Raw genomic sequence first — 8,429 nt, 5'->3', positions numbered from 1 at the left:
TAGTACAGCAACATGTAACAGAGTTAACATTCAGTTCAGTTCAGTTCAGTCGCTCAGTCGTGTCTGACTCTTTGCGACCCCATGAATTGCAGCACCCCAGGCCTCCCTCAGAGAAGGCAATGGCACCCCACTCCAGTACTCTTGCCTGGAGGCTCCTCAGTCCATGGGGTCGCTAAGAGTCGTGCACAACTGAACGACTTCACTTTTACTTTTCACTTTCATGCATTGGAGAAGGAAATGGCAACCCACTCCAGTATTCTTGCCTGGAGAATCCTAGGGACAGAGGAGCCTAGTGGGCTGCCATCTATGGGGTCACACAGAGTCAGACACGACTGAAGCAACTTAGCAGCAGCAGCAGCAGCAGCAGCAGCAGGCCTCCCTGTCCATCACCAACTCCCGGAGTTCACTCAAACTTATGTCCACCGACTTGGTATTGCCATCCAGCCATCTCATCCTCTGTCGTCCGCTTCTCCTCCTGACTCCAATCCCTCCCAGCATCAGAGTCTTTTCCAATGAATCAACTCTTCACATGACTTGGCCAAAATATTGGAGTTAACATTAAGACAAAATTACAGTAAAGTTCTTGAAAGTAAAAGGTTATTTGGTGTCAGACAAGGCCTAATTCATATCTAGTTTTCTTTAGTTTCTTAAAATAGAAATAGCACCACCTACAAGGAAGGGTTATCTTGAAGATTATTTAGCATAAGTAAAATGCTTATTATACACAGTCCCTGGCATAAAGTAAGTGTCTATGCTATTAATTCTAGCTTCAAAGAGTAGTCAGAAATAAAAGTAGAAGAATGAGCACTCTTCAAAAATCAAATAGGGATTCAGTAAAGTGTACTTTCAAAAAAGGTATTCTAGAAGAAATGTGCTTAAAATATTCTTTAAGAAAGAAAAAGTAGAAATATTTTTCAAAATGCTACTCTCATTTAGAATGGAAATTTTTACATACTGGAACAAATGAATCTGAGAATGTGAAGACAGCACCAGCAGCTAAAATTTAAATGTGAGAATTGCAATTTTGGTGAATAATAGAAAATATAAAATCATATTGCTCCACCTATTCATTTACATTTAGATCGCAGTGCATAAGCTGTTACAAAATTTCTCACACTTTAGGCTTCTGGTTTAAGATGGCCAAGTAGAAGGATGTGTGCTCATATCTTCCTGTGAGAACACCAAAATTGCAACTACCTGTTGAACAATCAGCAAGACAACATTAGAATCCACCACACACTCACACACACACAGAAAGATACCCCATGTCCAAAGACAAAGAAGAAGTTGCAGTGAGACGGTAAGAGGGGTGCAGTCATGATAAAATCAAATCACATGCCCACGAGGTGGTGACCCACAAACCGGAGAACAATAGTACCAAAGAAGTTCTCCCACAGTTGTGATGCTTCTGAACCTCACATCAAGTTTCCCAGCCTGGGGATTTGGCTAAGGGATTGGGAATCCCCAGGGAATTAACCTTGAAGGCCAGTAGGATTTGATTATAGGATTTCCACAGGACTGGAATAGACAGAGACTCTGGTCTTGGAAGACATAAACAAAATCTTGCTCACACCAAAACCCAGAGGAAAGGAGCAATGACCCCATAGGAGACTGAATCAAAAAAACCCTAATTGTGTTGGAGGGTCTCCTATGGAAGCGTCTGTCAGCAGAGGCATAGCACAGCACAAAGGGACTGGCAGCAGCAGCCCTGGAAGGACTCCTTTTGTGTTAGCCCTTTTGGAGGCCACCATTAACCCCACCATACAGCCTGTAGACCCCAAGGCTGGGTCACCTCAGGCCAAACAACTTACAGGGAGTGCAACCCAACCATCAACAGATAATTGGATTAAAGCTTTACTGAGCAAGGCCCTGCCCACCAGAGTAAGACCCAGTTTTTCCCAATGCCAGTCCCTCGCTTCAGGAATCGTATACAAGCCCCTTAGCCTCATCCATCAGAGGGCATACAAAGAAGCAAAAAGAACCGCAGTTCCACAGTGGTTAGAACAAAAGACATCAGAAACTTAAACAGGATGGAAAAGCAGAAAGTTATGTCCCAGATGAAGGGACAAGATAAAACCCCAGAAAAACAACTAAATGAAGTGGAGAGAGGCAACCTTCCAGAAAAGGAGTTCAGAATAATGATAGTGAAGATGACCCCGGAACTCAGAAAAACAATGAAGAAAATGCAAGAAGTGTTTACCAAAGATCTAGAACTAAAGAACAAGTGAACACAGATGAATAACATACAAGAAGGAATCAATAGAAGAAAAACTGAGGCGGAAGAATGAATAAATGATCTGGAGGATAGAACGGTGGAAATTACTGCTGTAGAACAAAATATAGAAAAAAGAATGAAAAAAAAAGGAGCCTACAATACTTCTGGGATAACATTAAATGCACCAGATTTGCATTATAGGGGTCCCAGTGGAGAAGGCAATGGCACCCCACTCCAGTACTCTTGCCTGGAAAATCCCATGGGCGGAGGGGCCTGGTAGGCTGCAGTCCATGGGGTCGCTAAGAGTCGGACACGACTGAAGTGACTTAGCAGTAGCAGCAGCAGAAGTAGAAGAGAGAGAAAGGACCTGAGAAAATATTTGAAGAAATAAAAGTTGAAAACTTTCCTAACATGGGAAAGGAAATAGTGAGTCAAGTACAGGAAGCACAGAGAGTCCCAGGCAGATAAACCCAAGGAGGAATCAAACACAGTAATCAAACACATAGTAATCAAACAGACAAAAATTAAAGACAAAGATAAAATATTAAAAGCAGCAAGGGAAGATGACAAATAACATACAAAGGAACTCCCATAATGTTATCAGCTGAAAGGAATGGCACAATATATTTAAAGTGATAAAAGGGAAGAACCTACAACCAAAGAGAAATTTTCTGATGGAGAAATCAAAAGCTTTCCTGAGAAGCAAAAGTTAAGAGAACTCAGCACCATCACTCCAGCTTTACAATACATACTAAAGAAACTTCACTAGGCAGGAAAAGATCTACAGAAAATAAACCCAAAACAATTAAGAAAATGGTAATAGGATCATACATATGGATAACTACCTTAAATATAAATGGATTAAAGGCACCAACCAAAAGACATAGACTGGCTAGGCAAATGAAAACATACCACATCACTCTGCTTGACTATCCCCCAAACTGTATGTAATTATTTTGTATTGTTAGGTTAATCATATTCCTATCATAGCTTGCAATTATAATTATCTTTTATTTTTTGTCTGACTATTGATTGTGAAAACTGGTAAACATCTTTTACTATTGTGACTATGTAACTGTTATTCACTTAATACAATTGTATATGGTTGGTCAACAGAAAAACAATAGAATTCTATATCACTAAAACTACCTTTTAATAGGAAAGCCTGTAATCACTTTTTAAAATCCAGATGCATATCAAAATTATCTTGGAATTTTCTGAAAAATACAAATGTCCAGGTATTGTTTTCTTTCTCCAAAGTTCCAGATATGTTTCTAATAAGCAGCCATTTTTAAAAACAACTGAGTTATGATGATCTTTTACTTTTATCCGGTTTCTTTCACTTTTTCTATTTGATATTCATTGCTTCCATTTCATTTACTTTATATTCTCCAATTTCTCTGTTTCTTCTTTTTTTTTTTGACGTTCTTTCTCAAGCCTTTATCAAGTGTAGTAGTAAAGTTTTTGTATGCATATATGTAAATAGTAGGTATTATATATATATATTAGAAAAATTATGAATTTTTGCCTAAAATTTCTATGACATTTTGTTTCCACTACTTTGACTTAGTATGAATAGAATGCTAATTTCTAATTAAAAAATAGATATACAAAATTTGTCACACTTTATGAAAAAGTATAGCAACCTCTCTGATTAAAAAAAAATCATGTTTTACAGAAAAAAAGGCAACAGTGACATCTTCCATTATTTAACTGAAGTTGTTGTTGTTCAGTCTCTAAGTTGGGTTCGAGTGTTTGTGACCTCATGAACTGCTGCACTCCAGGCATCCATGTCTTTCATTTATTTGTATGTACAAGTGAAGACCCAAGTAAAACTTTAGATGAAACTTGAATTCAAAGTTTTGTGTTTTTTTAATTAACTGATGTTATTTATTTAACATTTTTAGGTTTATAGGGAAATTGAGTGGAAAGTACAGAGTTCCCACATACCTCCTCAATCCTCCCCAGATTCCTGTATTAATAACATTTGGCATTAGTGGGATACATTTGTTAAAATCAATGAGCCAGTATTGATACATTGTTATTAAGTACAGAGTTTATACAATATTAGGATTCATTCTCTGTATTGTATATTCTATGCATTTTGATAAATGTATAATGATGTGTGTCTCCATTATAATGTCATACAGAGTACTCTATCTGCCCTCAAAATCTCTCACATACTCATCTTTACCCTTTATAAACCCATAGGAATGGCTAGTTTTTCATAACTGCCTTCATAGTTTTGCTTCTTTCATAAAGTTGCCTTTTTTAAAACAAAATATTTGTGTACACCTTGGCTGAGAAACCTAAAATTAGCTACAATAAACACTGAAATACTGGGAAATTATTTTATGAATAACAAAGATATTTGTCACTTAACATCAATATTATCACAAAGGAAAAGGATATATAGTTGAATGAATATGTGCCATGTGTGCTTAGCCACCTAGTCATGTCCAACTCTTTGTGACCGCATGGGCGGTAGCCCACCAGGCTCCTCTGTCCAAAGGGATTCTCCAGGCAAGAATACTGAAGTAGGTTCTCCAGGAGATCTTCCAAACCCAGGGATCAAACCCAGGCCTCCTTCATTGCAGGCTGATTCTTTCTTATCTGAGCCACCAGGGAAGCCCTGAATGAACATGGATTTGGATAACCAAGTAAAATTAGTTATGTGCTGAATACAAAGCAAATATTGATATCTGTGTGGTACATATATGAGAGAGAAAGGCTTGATAATTTTATTTTGTTATGGAAAACCTATACCACTAGTGGAGAGATTTTCCTTTTGCTGTGGAAATTGTCATTCAACATATTTATGATATAGGAAGTTTGCTAGTGGAATAGAATTTTAGTGCAGAATAGATTTTTATTTTTTTTCTAATTTAGAATCTCAGACACACAATTTTTTCCATTTTCAGTGCCTTGGTTGACTCTCTTCAATTTTTTATGTACATGTCTATTTCTCCTACTAAATTACAGTTGTCCTTGAAAGGTTTATTTATCTTTACATTTGCCAGTGCTTAATATGCAAAGAGTTGACTCATTGGAAAAGGCTCTGATGCTGGGAGGGGTTGGGGGCAGGAGAAGAAGGGGACGACAGAGGATGAGATGGCTGGGTGGCATCACCGACTGGATGGATGTGAGTTTGGGTGAACTCCGGGAGCTGGTGATGGACAGGGAGGCCTGGCGTGCTGCAATTCATGGGGTTACAAAGAGTCAGACACAACTGAGTGACTGAACTGAACTGAATATGCTAGTACGTAGACAACAGATGTCTGCTATGTAAACTTTTATGAGTAAAACATGTATTGAAAATCTACATTTGCTCCTTTATTTCTCCTATATCCTGAATAAAACTGATCCATTTCTTCGTAAACACTAATTTTGAAAAGCCAAGAATTTTTCAAGATATTGGAAATAATATATTTGGAATATATTTTCATGGTAAAAAAAAAGAGGAAAATATAAAACAATATAAAGGAAAACAAATCTTTCTTCATCATCTCATGATTTCCATTTCCCAGATTAGCTGATTTATGCTTAGTCTTTCAGAAACTTGTTAGGCATATAGACTTATGCTGCAGTCCATGGGGTCGATAAGAGTCGGACACGACTGAGCGACTTCCCTTTCACTTTTCACTTTCATGCATTGGAGAAGGAAATGGCAACCCACTCCAATGTTCTTGCCTGGAGAATCCCAGGGACGGAGGAGCCTGGTGGGCTGCCGTCTATGGGGTCACACAGAGTCGGACACGACTGAAGCGACTTAGCAGCAGCAGCAGGATTGATGCTAAACCTGAAGCTCCAATACTTTGGCCACCTCATGCGAAGAGTTGACTCATTGGAAAAGACTCTGATGCTGGGAGGGATTGTGGGCAGGAGGAGAAGGGGACGACAGAGGATGAGATGGCTGGATGGCATCACCGCCTCGATGGACATGAATTTGGGTGAACTCCGGGAGTCGGTGATGGACAGGGAGGCCTGGCGTGCTGCAATTCATGGGGTCACAAAGAGTCGAACATGACTGAGCAACTGAATTGAACTGAACTGAACTGAAGATAAAAGTATGTACCTGGAAATTAAATCTAAAAAAAGAACACAAATGTAGCACAGAAAGACAAAAGATGAAACAAAGTTAAAGAGATCTTAAAAATGTATGAAGGACATGGTGAAAAGACCTTTTATATGTTTCATTCTAAGGCCCAGAATGATTAAAGAGAACGAGAAAGTTATGGATTGACTTTTACTTATCTTGCTTATAACCTTTCAGCTTCCTGAATCTCATAATGTATGACTGTCAATCATTCATGAAAATTATGTTTTTCATCTTTTAAAATATTGCTTATGTTGATAGTGGTCTTCCCTGGTGGCTCAGTTGGTAAAGAATCTGCCTGCTGCAATGAAGGAGACCTGGATTTGATCCTTGGGTTGGGAAGATCCCTTGGAGAAGGGGACAGCTACCCATTCCAGTATTTTTGCCTGGAGAATTCCATGGACCGAAGAGCCTGGCAGTCCATGGGGTCACAAAGAGTCAGACATGACAGCAAATTTCAGCATGATGATAGTAAATATTTTCAGTTTTTATTTGCTTAAAATGTTTTTCCTTCCTTTTAAAAGAGTGTTTCATTGAGTTAGAGAATTTTAAATTTGCTAGTATTTCTTCTCAACATTTTGAAAATGTCATTTCAATATTTTTTCATAACTAGTATTGTTCTTGGGGCAGCTGTCAATCTAATGGTGTGCTGAATTTTGCAGGTGTACTGAATTTTCTTTCCTCTGTTTTTTAAAGATATTTGAAATACAACTTTATTTTGATTCTAAATAAAAAAGAATAGGAATAGCAGTAACAAACAAGACTCCACCACTGAATACGGTGATGTGACTGTAGCAAGGAGGAAACGCTGTTCCAAAGTAGCTCAATATGCAGATCTAAAAAATGAAGGTATTTTAGCTGCCACATTCACTCTGAAGCCCATTCATCTCCTTTAGCATCCCAAAGATTAAGCACATGTTCTATTTAGCTATTCAATAATGTGGCAAATGCTGGAGTGCCATAAAACTAAACTTCTGACTCTGGGCTCCAGCTTTACTTTCTCACAAGTCATCATCTTCATTTGGGAGAGCTGTTTTCTGAGCAACCTCCAGCTCATGCTCATGTGCTGCCAAGACTGGGGCCATGACTATCTCTGGTGTGGCAAGAGCATGCATGGAGATGAACTTCAAGTTACTGTCTCTAATCAGTTTTCTAGCAAGCCAGAGGAAGGGCTTTTCAAAGTTGTAGTTACTTTTGACAGAAATGTCATAGTACTGAAAATTCTTCTTTCAGTGGAAGACAATTGACTTTGCTTTTATCTTTCCATCCTTAATATCCACTTTGCTTCCATACACCACACTGAGGATGTTTGCACATAGTCTTATCACATCACTGTGCCAATTAGGCACATTCTTGCAAGTAATTCTCAATGTTACATCAAACATTATAATGGAATACTGAGCTTGGATATGATAGCCATCTCTCAGTTCACCAAATTACTCCTGACCAGTTGTAACCCATATATTGAAGTTAATAGGTCCTCTGTTGGAATGGAACACAAAGAGATGAACTTCAGTACCCAAGGTAGCTATTGCATACACTTTCTCAAATTCACCAGTCTGATGCTGTTTCATGAATGTAGTTCTTCCAGTACCACCATCATCAATCAATACAAGCTTGAGCTGAACTTGGGGTTCTCCTTGAGCAGCCATTGTGATGTTACTTCCATACCCATCTCTCTTTCCTATATGTTTAATATCATCTGTTTGGTATTCTACAGAAATTCAATAAAGAAATTTGAGGGGGGAAATAATCCCAGATATCCCAGAGATGCTAGAGGAATGATGAACAAAGAAAAAAAGTAGATATAATTAAAGCTAAATAAATAATAAAATGTATAATTATTGGCATAGGAGCCAAATAATTATTGGTAGACAGGGCAGGAGATGTTACAAAGCCCACTCTTGCAGAGGGGCTTGGCAGATGCCTCCATAGCTAGAGCTTGCATAGGAACTTGGAATGTTAGGTACATCAGTCAAGATAAATTGGAAGTAGTCAAACAGGAGATGGCAAGAGTGAACATCGACATTTTAGGAATCAGTGAATTAAAATGGCCAGAATGGGTGAATTTAATTCAGATGAACATTTTATCTACTACTGTGCCCAAGAATCTTGTAG

At 38.3% G+C, this 8,429-nt stretch overlaps 1 pseudogene; it reads right to left on the bottom strand.

Moving 5' to 3' along the window:
• Positions 1 to 7,312: 7,312 nt before the first annotated feature.
• Positions 7,313 to 7,963, bottom strand: LOC138438225 (GTP-binding nuclear protein Ran-like; annotated as a pseudogene).
• Positions 7,964 to 8,429: the final 466 nt, after the last annotated feature.

This window comes from Ovis canadensis, chromosome 3 (genome assembly GCF_042477335.2).
Source record: "Ovis canadensis isolate MfBH-ARS-UI-01 breed Bighorn chromosome 3, ARS-UI_OviCan_v2, whole genome shotgun sequence".
In the NCBI taxonomy this organism is placed as follows: domain Eukaryota; kingdom Metazoa; phylum Chordata; class Mammalia; order Artiodactyla; family Bovidae; genus Ovis; species Ovis canadensis.
The sequence above is the reverse complement of the archived record's forward strand: the minus strand, read 5'-3'. Positions and strand labels throughout refer to the sequence as shown.